Source organism: Myotis myotis, unplaced genomic scaffold (genome assembly GCF_014108235.1).
Source record: "Myotis myotis isolate mMyoMyo1 unplaced genomic scaffold, mMyoMyo1.p scaffold_m19_p_1, whole genome shotgun sequence".
Lineage (NCBI taxonomy): Eukaryota > Metazoa > Chordata > Mammalia > Chiroptera > Vespertilionidae > Myotis > Myotis myotis.
In genome coordinates, this window is record NW_023416313.1 from 178045710 (window position 1) to 178063695 (window position 17986).

The 17986-nt window shown below is 40.8% G+C and overlaps 1 protein-coding gene across 6 annotated transcripts in view; it reads left to right on the forward strand.

Annotated features, from left to right (window-relative positions):
• TLN2 (talin 2) overlaps positions 1–17986 on the forward strand; it is a 420556-nt gene that overhangs the window by 167483 nt on the left and 235087 nt on the right. For all 6 annotated transcript variants that reach the window (XM_036303702.1, XM_036303691.1, XM_036303681.1 and 3 more), the window contains one exon: positions 5812–5887. The gene's annotated coding sequence lies outside the window, so the exon portion shown is untranslated. The remainder of the gene's footprint in view (positions 1–5811; positions 5888–17986) is intronic.

A 17986-nucleotide genomic window follows, 5' to 3' on the forward strand; every position in this document is an offset into this window, starting at 1 on the left:
AATACATCCTGCATATCAGATATTTACATTATGATTCGTAACAGTAGCAAAATTACAGTTATGAAATAGCAACGAAAATAATTTTATGGTTGGGGGTCACCACAACATGAAGAACTGTATTAAAGGGTTGCGGCATTAGGAAGGTTGAGAACCACTGTCTTAGGGGCTTTGGGCTCAGTTATGTAATTGTGAATGTAGTGGGACACAGTGAGCCTTCAATACTCTTTTGCACAAAAGAACTAATTATAACATTATTTTTTCCCCCCAAAGTGATGTGTGCGGCACTTGTCCAAAGACATAGACCCTGAAAGTAAAGAAATCTGTACACATAAGGCAGGAGCCATTTATTCATCATCAACATTATCATACTGAAGTGTCTAAAATGTTCTGCATTAAAGAAACTCCTTAATTTTGTTTGAACCAGCATTTCCCACATTTATAAGAGAATTTTTTTATTATTATTTTTGCCTGTAACACCTCCTAATTCCTCCTTAGCTGGAATGCTGCCTTGAGAGGACTCCAGAGGGGTCTCTGACGCTCTTCTCCTGGCCCTGCAAAGGCTAAGGTGGCATATTACTTCTCACCTCCGAAGGCCTTGGGCTTTGGTGCCTCAAGCTTGTGCTTTGTTGAGCTTCCTTTGGGCCCAGTTCCTAGCACCCAGCTTCTAGCTGGGAAATCAGGAAACCGAAGCCAGGAAATGAGAATTGGACGTTTCCCCTTGGAATCAGAGAGCTTCAGACCTAGCAGAGCTGGATAGAAATCGTTCAGCTGTACTCGTACTTTCAGTGGGAAATTTCTCAAGGTTTCTGAGAAAATACCATTTACCATTGGCAAATGGTAGAAGTTGGAGAAAATTGGGAGAATTTTGTTTTAAAAATTCTTCCTGTTTTCTCTCTTTGGTTCTTTCTATCTTTAGCCACTGAAGCACTAGCTGGTTTATTTCTTCCCTTATGAGATTTTATGATTTCGATGGATTAGTAATATGTCAAACGTTAATGATAACTTCAAGCTAAGAATGGTATTCTTGGCTTATTGATTTAGCTAAATTTAGTGGATTATTTTTTCTGCTTCAATTGGCCTTATGTTATAAAAGCACTGTTGTTAACTTTGGGCAGCAAAATCCCTTGAGATGATGCCCACATGGGCCCATCTTCTGATTTTTATGCTTGTGCAGATGGTGTTAGGGCAAAGCTCAAATGTGGTGTTGCACCCTTCCCTGCCTTTTGAAGAAATCTTCGGGCAAATGTGTTTTTGGTTGCTTGGGACCTGTACCACAATGTGAGATTTCAGCCACATGCCTCATGCAGGCCCTGTATCGCTTCCAGACCCCCTTGCTGCCTCAGGCTCCCTTCAGCTTGGCCCCTCATTACTGTGGGGATCATGCTAAGTGAAGTGTGGAAATCAAGAGTCCATAACATCCTTACTGAGAGGAAGTGCCTTTTGTGTTCTTAATCACATTATTTTTTCTCTCTTCAATATGGTTAAGATGATAATTGATAGTAGATGTACCATTTACCGGACACTTACTGGGCTCCAGGCACTGTGTTAAGAACTTAACCTATACTCTCTCATTTCCACATCTGAAATAGTTGAGTATTACCATCTTTGTTCTGGTGGCGAGTGATCTGGGACTTTGAGAAGTGTGTTTAAGCTTCCCAAGCAAGTAGGAGATGACCTGGGATGCAGAAGTAAAGTCCCGCCCTAATGTCCTGGTGTTGATGATAGGTGTTTTAGCCAATAGCTTTTGGTGTTTTTTTGGTCACATCTATGCTTCTTGAAATATTCCAGAAAAGGTACAATGTGGGAGCTGCCAAATGATTTATTCTTTGATGATCTGGAGAAGGCTACTCTAATTTAAGGCAAGGTTCTTTTAACAAACTCCTGGAACCTTCTATTTAATTGGAAGGGTCATGTTTAAAATAAGCATTGTAAGTATTAACTATTCTACACGGACATATTCTGTCCCCGGGTTCTGTAGGCAGCAAACAATGGGCTGCTTCATCTCTGTTCCCACTGAGCTGGAGCTCAAGCAAGACCGTGTTTGACTGTTGAGCACTCTTCATTGTTTTAGGTACATTATCTCCTTTTATCCTCACACCAGCCCTTTTGCTGGGCATTCCTACAGAGGAGGAGACTGAGGTACAGAGAGGCTAATGCACCCCGAGCCCAAATGACTGGTAAATGACAGAACCAGGATCAATCATTTTACTTTTAACCATTGTGTTATTACCTCCCCTAAATGCAGTGTTTGGGATCATAAATCCTAATACATCTCAGCCTCAAATATGGACTTGGCTGGCTCCCCATCCATCCATTGAGAAAGATCCCCTTGAACTGAGGAGGGGTCAGAACAGAGGGTTGGCCCTAGTAGCCGGGTGGGTTGTCTGAGTTATGCTCTGGAGACAGAGATACTTTAAGCCTCATGATTGCTCCTCTCTGAAATTGGTAGTGGTTCTTGTCCATTATCCATCACCATCGAGGGAGATTTTGAGGGGCAGGGAGAGCCCCCAGGAGGTGACAGGGGATTAACTAGATTTGTACTTTACATCAACACACCTAGAGAGGGATTTGTACATCCACAAGGATTATGGTTCTTTAACAAGGTTTGTAATTATGGTGTTATGAGGATTCATGTATGACATGGAACTTCAGAACCTATAAAAATAGGACAATGTGAAAAATATATTTGTTTGCTAGAGATAAATTGAATGTAAAGGGCCCCATTATGGGAATACATTTCTGTATTTTATAGTCCAAATAGAAATAAAAAAGCTCTTCACATATAAATATAACCCAATAAAAAGAAATCTGTGGAGTGGTTAAGAATATTATAATGGAGAATATTTTAACCATAGAAATGGTTCATCTGGACAAGTATGTCCCTTTTGTTCTTATTATTCAAATACTCTTTTCACCAATTCTCTTATTAGTCAAGAAGGAGTTTGGCTGTCTCTTGAAATAGTTTTTTGCCTTTGTTATACTAGCTTTGTGCTTCTTGCTTCGATTACTTCATCTGTAGTTGTAAACAGTACATGACATTGTAAATCTTCATTAATGTGATGATAGGATCAGTTCATCTGTTTTCAAATGGGATGGAATGCTTGAGAAGGTGGAAAATAAAAAGTAGCACTGTATTACTGGTTCTCCTTTGGTCACAAGTAACAGATTAACTTGAGCTAGCTTAAGTAAAAAGAGAATTATAATAAGGATACAAGTATGTCTTAGGAACTCAAAGGCAATGATGAAGTGGCCCTGGGGAGTGAATAGGACCCGCAGATCAGAAAGGGAACTCTGTAATCAGCGTTCTCCCCAAGCACATGTGTGACACAAACCTCACTAAAGTAAGAGAGGTTTACTTTACTAAAGTAAGAGAAGGAAAGTAGAAATCTATGTAGTTTATCACTTTACATTTGAGCATGAGATTTAAAAATAGCTCAATTGTATTCTTTGGAAAAAAATTCAGGTTCATTACATGAAATTCTACAGTATAAACAAACTAAAAATTCTCTAAAATTCTGGTAATCAGGGCTAATCATAACTATTTTGATAAACATTCTTCTAGACATCCAGGAAAACACACACACACACACTCACTCTCTCATGCACACACACATACACCTGCGCGTACACACACACACACACACAAATGGAATCAACTGTTTACAGTCATTTGCCTGTTTTATTCACACAGAAGTATATCATAGATGCCTTTTCATAACAATACATATAGACCTCCTGTGAACGCTGCATCCTTTTGCGGCTACGGTTCAAGGTCTGGAGAAGGGGCTGCACACAAATGGACACACTAGACAAGGCATATAAATTTAGAAGGCATGGGGGAGCCAGGTGGAGACCTTACTCTCTAGCAGAGAGGCTCTCTGAAATCTCGGACCCATTAGCTTTTATTTACTAGAATACACATTTGCCCTTTAGCAAAGCAAACAGGCATATCAAAGGTAAAGTTTGGTAAACAGTAAAATGATGATCAGGTTAGGGCCTTGGTCGGTGGCACATGTGGCTCTTTGGCCCCTTGAGTATGGCTCTTCCTAAGCCTTAGGAGTACCCTAATTAAGTTAATAACAATGTACCTACTTACATAGTTTAAGTTTAAAAAATTTGGCTCTCAAAAGAAATTTCAGTCGTTGTACTGTTGATATTTGGCTCTGTTGACTAATGAGTTTGCCGACCACTGGGTTAGGGGATTGCCTTCAGCCATTCAGCCAAAAGCAAGGCATATTATGCTGATTTTCAGCCTTTGCTGAATATCAAAGTTCATGAGCCTTCCAGCAGACTTCTTGCATCATTATGCTAACTAGTTGTTGGTCTTAGCCTCTGGCAACCTCCATGATTTTCAGTGTCTATGTAGTTTATTTAACATGTCTATTTGTGGACCTTTAGGACATTTATTTACTTATTTTCTCATAATTATAAACAATTCTATGTATATCAGTTTTTCTACTTTGAGTAACTTATTTAGAAATAGAATTGCTGGGTCAAAGAGTATGCTATTTTACATGCTGACATAATTGCTTAAGTGGCTACATTATGAGATATGTCTATAACATTGGCTATTGTCAATCTTTGGTAAGTGTCAGTTTGACAGGTGCTAAATAAGTCTCAATGTTCTAGAGTTGAATTTTTTCATTATTAATATAGTTGAGTAAACTTTCTTATAGAAAGTTTTTTAATTTGATTTGTCCGTTTTGAGGGGAGTATTAATTTACTTACTGGTTTTTAAAACATTTTGTGCATAAGAATAGCAACGTTTTATAAATTTCTTATATAACTATTTTACCTTTTGACCAAAATACAAGTGTTCTCATTTTTACTTTTGATTTGTTTTTACCATTCATATATTTGAGATATTAAAAAATGTACTCAGCCAAATATCTCAATCCTCTAATAGTTTCAGATTTTAATGTCATGATGTCATGTTTAAAAAGAAAGGCCCTTTCTAGCCCTATATTATAAAACCATTCATCTGTGTATTCTTCTGGTATTCATCTAACTCTATTTTGAGCTTATTTTTATCATAAGGATGAAGAGAGATCTATATTTTTCCTTCCTCCTAAAGAGCAGACCAACACCATTTATTCACTCGTCTCACATGCCTACCTACACCGATCTGATTATACAGGGATAGTTCCATATCTGGATGTTTACTGTTTCATTGATTCATCTGTGCTCTCACTCAGGCTGTGCTTATTAGCTGTGGCTGGCTCATTTTGTTGATTCCTACAATTGATTATGGTGATTCTCTGCTTCAAATTGGGTTTCTGTGGAATAAGGTGTTAAATAGTCAGTTTTCAGTTCCTCGGAGTACTGGGGATGAAGTGGGAACAGTTGAAGCAAGAAAGGACCCCTTCACAGACGTGCTAAAGGAACTAAGTAGGGAAAAAGCGAACAAGACCAGAAGAGCTCATGTAGGTTAATTTGCAATGCCTGGGATTTTTGTTTTAAACCTTGGTGGGGGCAGGGAGGGTGATGTATATATCTGGTCTTTGTTTAAATTCAAAGCCATTAAGCATTTCTACTACAGGGAAGAAAATAATGTGTTTTGCCTCTTTGCCAACAGTAACATAATTTTGGTCTTCGAAATAAGTGTCTTGGGACCTTAATTCCCTATTGGTAAAGAATATCCCCAGCCCATGTGTTGCAGCGGAAATTCATTGTTTCCTGAGTTATTTCCCTTCATGATTAGTGAGGGGAGGAAAGGTGGGGGAATGACCAAATGTATAGATTGAAATTTTTTCCCCAAACACTGATGTCTGTAACATTACTTGATTCTGATGGCTTTTATTATTATTTTAGTTATTGCTGCTGAAGGCTTCTCTGATGCTTCAGGATATATTCAGGGAAATCGACTCTCTATAAACTGAGAATTCAGGTGAGTCCTTTAAAAAAGATACAGCCTTTCATTCTTATCCATTGGCCACCCCTGGCGTTGGTAAAGTTTGATAAAGTGTTAAAATATCATCACTTATACTCTCTTGTTTGATTTTTACCAGGGTTCTGTGAGGCCGGAGTGTACTTGCCCGGTCTTATTACTTCCATTTCAATTTAATACTCCACCTGGTAGTTGGTTGGTGGGGTAATGGTGGGCGGTTATAAGAGGGGGTGAGGAGCTGGTTTTTTACTTTATTGTATGAATTCTCATTTATTCACATACGTTTGCTTTATAAACCCCCTTGTTTAAAGTGCTGGGTAAGGAAGTAATGTAGAAACTTCCAGTAGTATTTGCACTGAAACTGCGTGGTGGTTCCTGGAGCTCTCCAGGGATGGCATGCGATTGCTCTAGCACAGCGGTTCTCAACCTGTGGGTCATGACCCCTTTGGGGTTCGAACGACCCTTTCACAGGGGTCACTTAAGACCATCGGAAAACACATATATAATTACATATTGTTTTTTGATTAATCACTGTGCTTTAATTATGTTCAATTTGTAACAATGAAATTGGAGGTCACCACAACATGAGGAACTGTATTAAAGGGTCGTGGCATTAGGAAGGTTTGAGAACCACTGCTCTAGCATGAGGTAAAGTGAACTTTGGTTATGGAGTATTGGCTTTTCCCTCTGCTTGTCCTGGTTGTGGCTGCATGATCTCAAGCAGTATGTAGGAGATAACAAGGGCAGGGAAGGAAGCCATCTCCTGTGGGGCTGGGGCAGGCCTCGACTGAAGTCTGCCAGGTGAAAAAGGATTGGCTTCTACTCTCAAAGCCGGTGTCAGTGCACACCAGATGTGCCAGTTCTGTACTTGACCAGCTACACAGCTGAGGACAGATTACTTAATGCTGCTGGTCTCCATAAAATGTATAGGCTGGCCCAGCCTAGTTGTTTCCATGCTAATAGATTTTGTAGAATAGGGAAAAAAATTCAGGACCAATGTTTACTATATATGGGGTGGCTATTTATAAACATAGTTGATGATTATTAAAGCTGAATGAGTACATGAGGGTTTACTACCTATTTGCATACTGTTCTATTTTGTGTTTAAAATTTTTCATATTGCCGAAACCGGTTTGGCTCAGTGGATAGAGCGTCGGCTTGCGGACTGAAAGGTCCCAGGTTCGATTCCGGTCAAGGGCATGTACCTGGGTTGCGGGCACATCCCCAGTAGGAGATGTGATGTGCAGGAGGCAGCTGATCGATGTTTCTCTCTCATCGATGTTTCTAACTCTCTATCTCTCTCCCTTCCTCTCTGTAAAAAATCAATAAAATATATTAAAAAAAAATAAAATAAAATAAAATTTTTCATAATTAAAGGTTTATTTTAAAAAAATAAGTACCATCTACTAACATCATTTCATGAGAGAAGAAATATTTTAATACTAAAACAGTAGGCTGTCATAAATTGTCTTTAGGCTGTATGTATTTAGCGTGATGAAAACACCCTTCTTTTCCTGCTTCTTTGTCCTGTCTTTGCTGACCAGTTAACTGTGAACTAGCCAGAACTGGCCTGAGGGCTGGCATTTGGGAAATATTGGGGTATATGGACTGCTAAGGAGTCATCTGCCTCTAAAAACGGTGTCATTCTTCTGTAACTGGAAAGGGATGTACTCTAGTTATATATATCAGCTATTTCCAGAAAATGCCGTTGACAGCTAGCATGCTGGAACTAAGAGAGGTCAGAAGTCAAGCAGAAGATGAGGGATTGTTCTGTTGGGAAACCCAAGTAAAAGTGGCTCATTCGTGTGAACATTACATTTAGCTGTGAGCCACCTTGCAGTCAATGCAAAAATGAAAACCGACAGCAAAAAATAGAGAATCTTCCCTTTACACTAGTGTAGGCCACCTCTGGTGAGGTGGTATTTCACATATTAGTGTCTGCTTGTGGTGTGGGGATGTGGAGAGCTAGGGGTGAGGTGGGCTGAATGTCCATCTCTAGGGAGACCCATCCAAAACCGAGTGCAAGGAGCACAAAGCTGGGATGGAGGAGTGGAGGTCACAGGCAAGAGTTCGGAGACATGGGGAAGGGCAGAGGAAAGGAGCTGTTCTGCCTCGGGATCCTCTGTGGATGTCCTTTGAGAACCTGCAGAAGATGGTAGGTGGTCTGGTCTGGCTGAAGGGCTTGGCACAGTGTATAGGAAACAGAAACATAAGCCTTTCCCAAGTTTTCAGATCTGAGAGGAGCATGTCGGGTGGATTTCTATGCTGTGGGTCTGTACAGAACTGAAAACTAGCCTTCCCTTGTACTTCTCCCTGGGGATGTGGGTCAGCTGTAGGGTGGGTGGAGGACAGAGGCGATAATGGGCTAAATTATTAGGACAGTAAAATGATGTGAGGGAGGAGCAACCATACCTCCTATTCCAAAATGCCTGCCTAATCCTGGCTGCTTCTGAAAGTTCTGTGACGTTCTACCAGGGTCTACATCGATTGGAATATAGTGGTTCAGTCCTTTAGAATTCCTCCCTGAACCATTTCTGGCTTTTGTTTGTTTTACATGCCTATTTTCTGGGGACTCGCAGGAAATTTGGCAGACTTACCTGGTTGCTTTCCCTCTGGGTTCACTCTCTGGTTTATATGCTTCAGTTGGGTTGCTTCCCTCCCTCCCCCTCCCCCCACCCCGGGTGTGGGGGGGTATTTATCTCACTACCCATTTTTTGGAAGAAATTATGTCAACAACAGAAACGTTTGTCTTAAAATGATAGGAATATGAGAGATTACCTGAAATCTTGACTTTTCTGAAAGTGTCTAAAGACATGAATAAATGCTAGCAGGAGCTTTTATTTTGACATAAACCAGAGGAAGGGAATTGCTTTAAGGGATTTGAGCCAGTCCAAGTCTGAATAAAATTTAATGAATGAACAATGTAATCAATCAATCATGTTCTGAGCCTCTCAGAAGGCCAGGCCATGCTTGGTAAGATCTTGTAGGGATGAGCAATTACGAATTTGAGACAACCATGCTTCGGGGGAATAAACATGATGCTTTAAAGGGTTGCGTGTCGGCATATGAGAGAGTGTGTGCATGAATAAGTAGAGGGAGGGGGGGTATATGATAAATGACTTGTTTTGCATTTTGCTTAATGACTTGTGGCATAGTCCAGATTTGAAAATAAATGCAATATTCTGAACTTATCTCCATTTTCCTTGCAGGCTTGTAAGAAAAATATTTAAAACCCGATTTTAAATGAAAAACATTGTTTTAGGCTCTCTGGGAATTTTCAGTTCCCACTGTTGTTTAGGGAAGCTATTGACTCCATAAAAACTTAAAGCACAATCTACATAGCTGTTTGTCACTCTGTATCGGTCACTTAAAGGCAATGACGTCAGGAAAGATAAGTTGTTCCTTGCTTACTTTTCTCCATAAAAAAATATAATCCGCAATGCACTGGTGCCTTCCTGCCATGTTCCATTAGCTGAATTCTTTGGCTTGCTCTGCTTGTTAACTGTAAGCACTGCCACTTGCTCCCCCACTGCTGGCTCTCTGAGTGGCTGGGTGTCCTAATTAGCATCGTGCTAATTAGCATCATCTCCTTGATCAGGGTTCCCAGACATGTGCCAGGCCCTCACTCTGCTGTCTGTGCTTAGTAAATGTTTCAGAACAACAACAATAACACGTTCCAGATTGTTTCTCATAATTAAACTTATCCATGGGCATAATAGAATGTGCTGTTTCCTTGAGCTTTTAGGGTATTTATGCTTATCAGTTCATCTTTTTCCAATGTTAAAAAGCCCTCCTGAAGAACTCAAGATTTGAGCCTTTTCTGTCTAATAATTGATTGGATTTCATAGACTCAAATGTTCTAGAATGCTCGTGCCTGCATTTAACTCTTCTACTATGGAATGTGAAACTTTCGGAACCACTTTTTTTTCTCTTTTTTTTCTGTGAAGTCCCATATTCTGCAGACCTAGAATGATCATCAGAGCCATTTTATTCTGTTTACAACAAGTCAGAATTGGACAGCTTTTCAGAGCCATAAAATGGCTAGTGCACTTGTAGAGTTTAAACATGACTTGACTAAGATTAAAATAAAGTAAACACACTGGAAGTCCAGCTGCAGTGGTCTCCCCACAGCACTGTAAGGCCTGATAAAACTTGAGTAAAATCCTACTGATCTAAACAATCGTGTTATCAAGGATCTTTTATTTAAAAGAATATCAGTCAAAGTCAAGTATGCAAGTGGCTAGAAATAGAAAACATTACAGAATAGAAAAGCAACATGCCTTATTCTAACTCCTTCACTTCAGCCTCGCCCCCCCCCCCCCCCCCCAGCTTATAGATCATCCTTTGCTGCTTTAGTGGGGATTTCCACATGTATAAATGTAATACTTAGGGCAACATTTCTCACTTTATCGGATTTAAAGGCACTTTTGTGGTATCTTGTTGTGATCACTGATTAGCATCCCTGTCTCCCTTCCTCTCTGCACTGATTCACTGTCCGTCTTTCCTTGTGCCCTCAGATGACACATGCAGCCTCTTCTTGTTGTCTCCTAGAGACACTCCCCCCCTCCCATTAATAGACAGAAAAGGCTCAAATCTTGGGCAGCTGTATGTTTAATTTTATATGTTCTTTAATCTGGTAACGTCTTCTAGGATTTACCTATAACTTGGTTCTGAATGTTAAAACCAAGAAGCAGCATGTACTCTGTTATGGGTAGGTAACTGCTGCTCCTATGGCAGCCAAATGGTGTGGTGGGATTACCTTCCTTCCTCTCTGAGCCTCTTACCCTCGCACCTGGGCCCCTCTGCGGACTGTGTTTGAATGGATTCTCCCTTTCACGCGTCACCAGCTGCCTTGAACGAAGCCTCAACATTTCCTAGACTCTGTCTTCCCATCTCACCTAGAACCCACTTTATTTTCCCACAGCCCCTCCTCCTCCACCTTCAGCCAGAACATTTTGATTTCCGTGTGCTGCCTGCCTCTAAGTAAGTGCTGATGGCCGGGAGAAGCTGTGACTACTGTTAGAAAAGCGACCTCAGGCCCTGGTGTCTCTGAAGGGGCAGCAGCCTGGTCTTTGAAATTCGCCATCATTCACTGAGGCCCTGATGTGTTAGCACCTAGGTTCTGAGGCCTGGTGCCTGCTGCAGGCCTCATACCAGAATGGAACAGATGTTGTCATTCACACGCTGGACACCAAGATGTTGAGATCCGGATCGGAGGCCTCCTCTGGGAAGTGCCTCTTAGACCTTGGGGCTGCCTGGGGCGCGGTGCCAGTTGTGGTTTCACAGGTTAGAAAAGACTTCTGTCTTCAGAACCTCTTACTTTCCTCGGTAGACCTTGATCTTTCCCCAGAAAAGTACTGCTCCTCTAGGAAATTCGGCTCCGCTTCATTCCCCATCACCTTCTTCTGTGGCTGCTGTGTGGCCAGCAGCTCATGGTACCGAATTCTGTGACTGGCAATGGGAATGGGAGTCTATTACAACAAGTCAGAATTGGACAGCTTTTCAGAGCCTGTGTCATGTTCCCTTTGCGAGTCTGAAGTGAGGAGTGGGGCTCCCTACTCAGCCCTGCTGGTAGGTTGGAAAGGTGCTTTGTCAGTGGTGGTTGCTGATCCAGATGTTTTCTTAGAGCCTCAAGTATGTGTGTGAGTCAGGTACATTGGATTATCTTAATATGCGGTTTGCTTTGGTAGTTATTTTAGAGGGAAGGTTGGAAAAACAATCAAGTTTTACTTTTCACACTTCCTTTTCTCTCACGAATGCAGTGGTCTGCATACGTCTTCTGGTGTAACTGTATTTAGTAAGTGACTATTATGGCAGTGACCAGATGGACGGCAGGTGCCCTGGGCAGGTGGGTCCCTCATGCAGCGTTGGCGTTTTCCCTCTCCGGGCTGCTCCCTCCTCACTATGCAGACCCCATGGAAGCTTTGGCAATGGAAGCAGCAGTCTCTCCATGAATTTGTTATCTCCCAGTGGGTGGTAGCGGTTGGGGTCCATCTTTGTTACGTCTGTTAGGACAGGGCGGCAGCGTTAACATGTGCTGTCTCGGTGCAAGTAGTGCTTAGTCTCCAAACATCTGCCCTCTTTATGTTTAGTTCCTCAACTAAGTATTGAATGAAAGGGCAATCTTCAGAGATGGGCCTCACTTCCTTATGGAGGAGGCCTTAGTGAGGTCACGGCTTAATGACTAGATAGGGGTCAGTATTTACAGTGGTGACTAGGGTGCTGATCCACAGTTAAAGTTGATCATGATAAGCTGTCCAAAGTAACCTACCATCATCTTGCCATGATTAATTCTGACATGGCGATTTTTATTTTCCTATCTGTTGATTGCTTGTAAGGTTAGGAAAGAGTGCTGAGCAGAGAAGTGATCCGTGTGAGACATTTTTGGTTCCATTATACAAAGATCACTGATCCTCATAGGTATAGAAGCCCAGTGACATTTGGGCACAGTGACTTCGAGGGACAAATGTATTAGGACAATTTAAATCTTGGTCAGCAGTTTATTCTACACCTGAAAAGCAGCTTCATATAAAAGGTTCTATAAAAGGAAGACTTTTATAGAACCCAGTCCCTCAGCGAGAGAAGGAAATAAATGAAGTTTAAAAAGTCTTTCTTGTCTCTGGACCCTAAGTGTTCCCCCCAGACATTATATATTCTTTCATTTCTTTGCCCTAAGCAGTGAATCAGGACGCAGTCTCCCCTGCAGGAGACGGTTCGGCTCCAGGATGCTCGGTTAATTCTGCTGTCCCTTTGGGAAGGTTGATGCAGGCGCGGGGGACAGCGGTGGAAGTGAGGCTCTTGCCCCCTCTGTCCACTCTTCTCAGAAGCTGGGACTCAGAGGAAGCACTGACATAAAAATGGACACCGGAGGCTATAATGACATGGCCTTGTTCTGTTTTTGTCTACACATTTCCAGAGAGACCACAGTATCTATGGTGAATAAGCAGAAGAGATTAAATTTAGAGAAAGAAGTGGGTATTTCTAATGAGTAGAGTAGGCCTTTGAAAGAAAGTAATATTTATTTCTGGGTTAGTTGATGTACGTTTTAAGGGTCTGAGGTGGGCTGTTTAGGGCTAGTGGGTACTTGGCTCCTTCCAAGATGAGCAAAATTTCATTCTTTACTTGGGAGTGAACTTCTAAATTCAGCACTTAAGGCAAAAATTTCATATAAACACAGTTGCTCGTGACTATCCTTTAAGAAGATGTCACACTAGACGCAATTATCGTATCTCCCAGTCGGTTCAACACAGTGGGCTTTTCTCAAAGCTTAGGAATAGCTTGCTGCTAAGTAGCCGGCTCCTGTATTTAAGAGACACATTGTAAATAATAGAAGAACTCTTGGCATCCAGATAGGACCCCAGGAGGCACTTAGAAACTGAGCAAGCCCAGGGATCTGTAAATTCTTACATCCTTGCCATGGTCATTGTGGGTCTTACATGCTCATTGAGAGGAATGGGAGAGGAGCTGCCTGCCAAATTGTTATTACGGAAACTTCCAAACACGTTTAATTTAAAGGTGAAGAGAATTATATGGTGACTACATACCCATTACTCAGATTCAATGCTAAATAATTCTTAGCCAGTCTTATTTCATCGATACATACTGTTCTTTTCCTACCAATTGTTTTTAAGTGCATCTTTGCTATTTTATTTTTCCTCGGTTATTATTTCAGTATATGGCTCTAAAAGGACTAAAAACGTATCTACCTACCTTATCACACCAAAAACATAAAAATTACCAGTACTTCCTTAATGTCATTAAGTATCAAATTCATGTTAAAATTTCATCAATTGCCTTATAGTACTTCTTTTTAAAAAAATATTTTTATTGATTTTAGAGAGGAAGGGAGAGGGGAGAGAGAGATAGAAACATCAATGATGAAAGAGAATTATTGATAGGCTGCCTCCTGCACACCCCACACTGGGGATCAAACCTGCAACCTGGGCATGTGCCCTGACCGGGAATCGAACCGTGACCTTCTGGTTCATAGGTTGACGCTCAACCACTGAGCTATGCCGGCCGGGCTATTGTACTTCTTTTTAAGTTTCTTTGAGTCAGGATCCAAACAAAGTTTACACATTGCAATGGATTGATGTCTCTAACCCCTTTTTAATCTACAGGTTCCCCTTCTGTATCCCCCGGCCACCCCACCCCTACTCTTGTGATTTGTTTGTTGAAGAACGTGAGTTGTTTGTCCTTTTAGAGCAGAGATTCTCAAATAGGGAGGATCCCCTTCCCCCATCTAGGGACACTTGGCATGTCTGGAGACATTTTTTGTTGTCACCACTGGGGATTGCTACTGGCATCTAGTGAGTAGAGGCCAAGGATGCTGCTAAATATCCTACAGAACACAGGACAGCTCCTCACAACAAAGGATCCTCTGGCCCAAAATGTCAGTAGTGCTGAGGTTAAAAAAACTATGCTATAGAGTTTTCCAGTCTGGGTTTTCACGATGGCTTCTTTGATGATACCATTTTACATGTTTCTCTGTTCTTTGTGTTTTCTGTGATTTATTACTTATATCTCCAGTAGTCAGATTCAGATCTGGGTTTGTTTGTTTTTCCTCCAAGGCTACCTACATCACAGGCAGACAGCGTATTTTCACTAAAGAATACATACTGGTCACTGATGATTATTGCCTCGACCCTTTAATTTATTAGTGATTGTAAAAACATGACATTACAATTCTATCATTTCTTCCTTGTTTATATACAAGAATACTTACGTAAAAATAAATTTAACCTCAACTATTTGTTTACCCTGAGGTTCATGTAGGAAAGTTGGGACAAATGCTTGATACTTTCCCTTTATTTTCAAAACAATGAGTTCCCTAGCAGCATCCTCTAAAAGTGATCACTGAGGTTTTATTTATTTATTTATTTAGTTAGTTGGCTTGTGTTTTCTTCTTTTTTTTCAATGTAAATATAATTGATGCATTTCAATTAAATATTCTTATTGATACTGGAATTGTCACATATTTGACCAGTAGAAGCTAATTCAAGTGACCTGTGGAAACTAATTCCTAGTCCTTTTGACATGACTTGTGTTTTTGCATTTTTCTGTACTTTGTGGCACAACAAAATGTTACAGGATTGTCTTATCCATTTCTTATTTCAGACTTAGAGTCATCATTTCTTTAAGAAGCCCTGGTTTCTTTGAGTGTTTAGAGGCACAATATAGAAATTAGGAATGTTTATAACTACTGGATTTATCATTGTTTCTAGATCTTAGTGGATCAAACTAAGGAATATACATGTATGTATGTGTATGTTTGTATGTACAGAGCAGAGATAAAACCGATTATTAGTTCATATTAATACTTCCAGGTAAAATTCAGGTATATAGCACAGTAATACAGGACTTTTACTAGCTTCCACCCAGAATCCCAGTTCAGTAATACTGTCATAATTTTGTATCTGCTTTATCGCATATATAGACACAACAAACTGTGTTTTAAAGACATTTGGAATAGTTTTTCTACGTGATTGTGTCTCCAACTGGATACACAGTTAGGCTCATTGATTTCATTTTATTTTCTGTTTTTAGAGATTCCCACTTTAAATTTATATTTAAATAATTTTACACAATATTGTCAAGGTTTCAAAGCCTCGTCTATAACATAAGGTGTAATCAGATCTATTTGCTTTACCCCAGTCCCCTCTCCATTCTGTTTTCTCTCTCCCCATTAGGTAGCAATTGAAAAAAAAAATTTATATATATATGTCCTTGTGTCCTATGCTTATATCCTTTTATAATGCATAAGCAAATGTATGTTGCCGGACATTTGGGCGTTTGTTATCTTTTACCGTTAGAAATAGTGCTGTGGAGAATAGCATTGGGCACTCTTAAAATCATTTTTCTTTTTAACCTCATAGAAGTTAAGTGTGTGTATGATGTGATTCCTTTCATGAAGGGTGAGAAGGATGTCTGCATGCCGCTGAGACTGAACAGAGCTTTGGAGCAGGAAACAGAGAGGGAGCATGTCTGGGAGAGATGGAGATGAGCATTTCAGTGGAAGAAAATAGGGCTTAGGAAGGTTGGTTAGATCCAGGTTTCCGTGACCTGCATTGCCAGGCCCAGGGCTGTGGCTTTCACATTCCAGTCCAGGAGTTAGCAATCTTTTCCGGTAAAGAACCCAGTTGTAAATATTTTTAGGTTACTGTCTGTGTTGCAACTACCAGCTCTGCTGTTGGAGTACAAAAGGCAGCCATAGACAATTTATAATTAAGTGAGGGGGCCTGTGTTCCAATAAACCAGATTTATGGACACAAATGTGAATTTCAAGATTTTCATTTATCATGAAATATAATTATTTTTTCAATTATTTTCTCTTCAACCATTTAAAAATGTAAAAACCATTCTTAGTCTGTGGACCATCACTTGCCAAACTCTGCTCTGGGCTTTTGGGAGATATAGGAAGTTCAGCACAGGAAAGCCTCGCTCAGAAGGACCATCACAGTGGGTTAAAGAGGCCGTTGTCAGTGGGAACGGGCCCAGGTTCAGGAGGCTGCTGATGGTCACAGTGTGGATGTAGTTGGAAGGTGGCTGAATAGAAGTGGATTTCTTTTCTTTTTCTCTGTATGGCCTGCGATTGGAGAATTATTGGACAGCATAGAAGCATTACATTGTTGGTCATTCTTACATTTAAAAGCTGTGCTCTATAATTTCCTACAAGTTAGATACAAAGAGAGAGCCAGACCCACCATCGCACATGGTGTGGACTTGGGAAAAATGGCCTCATTCTTTGCTGCCTCCTTCTCCTCCCACCCTCATCCCCCATCAAGAAACCCAATATTGATCCCATTTGAACGGTGAGCCTTTTGTATGCGCTGCCTTGTACACCTAGTTTCCTACGACATTTTCAGGCTAACTGTTGAGAAAACGGTATTTTGTTTGTGGGAGAAAAATCAAAGATGATATCGATGAAAAATGCATTTTCATATAATGGAAATTATTAGGGCAACTTTTAAAATGTCACTGCAGATTCATGCAGACAACAAGGAGCGGAATACATTAGAAAGTAGGTCAAGTTCTCTCATGTTTATGAATGAGGTAAATTACAGTGTAGGTTTAGGTTTATAAAATTGTGTATACTACAGTTCATATGAATTACCCTCGCCCAAATGATATTAGACCAAAATATAATTAAAATAAATTGAGTTTGTTTCTTTGTCCTTTGCAGCATAAGTATTTTATACCAAATATTTTATGAATTTAATAAACTAGGAAAAGTGATGAGCTTCTTGTTATTGCTCACATTTCCTGTATGAGACACAAAATCCACTCTAGGGAGTTAGAGCTAAAGTAGATTTAATCCAGGGGGCGAGTGCTTCCAGAACCCTTAGAAGGTTTCGAGGAATTGGCTCCAGGCTGAGCCTCCAGGACACCCCCACCCCCAGAATCATTTTCTCCTACGGAATGGGGAGAGGGGCTGTGGCTGCTGCTGCGGGAAGCTATTGAAGTAGGAACCCCGGGCTTGAGGTGCCAGCTCCCGCAGTTCACCTCCTGCAAAGCAAAATTGCTTCTCTGGGATGCCCGGGCACTCTGCCCCTCTCCCCCATGGCTCAGTTCTAAATCAAAGTCGCCTGGGAGCCAGTCTCATTGGGAGGTTCTAAGTCACGTTGGGCACTATAGTGGCAAATAAGTCTGGACAGTATGTGAGGCTTAGCTCTCTAGCCTCTCCATGCTACAGGGGAGCCAACCCACTATGTTTGCCTCCGTTTCCAATTTTAGTAAATGCCACTTCACATGTGCATGCTGCTACAACCCCACCGCTGAGGGAGAGATCATCAGAATTTGCCTTCCTGGATACACGTGATACATTTTTTTAGACTTGTATAGTGGTAATAATAACTGGTGTAGTACCAGTGTTACTAGTTAACGAGTATTAGTTGATAGTGTTAGTGATGGTAACGTGAAGGAAAGGTACACCTGTGGTTTAATAGTAAAAGCTTTAGTGATTGTGGAATCCAGGCCCGGAGAACACATTTCATTTTCTCCATGAAGAATGGTGAGTCCAAATATTGTCCCGACCATCCACTGCTTAAGCATTTATTGTGTTAATCCAGGTGTAACGTCAGTGATAAAGCATTCGCTCGC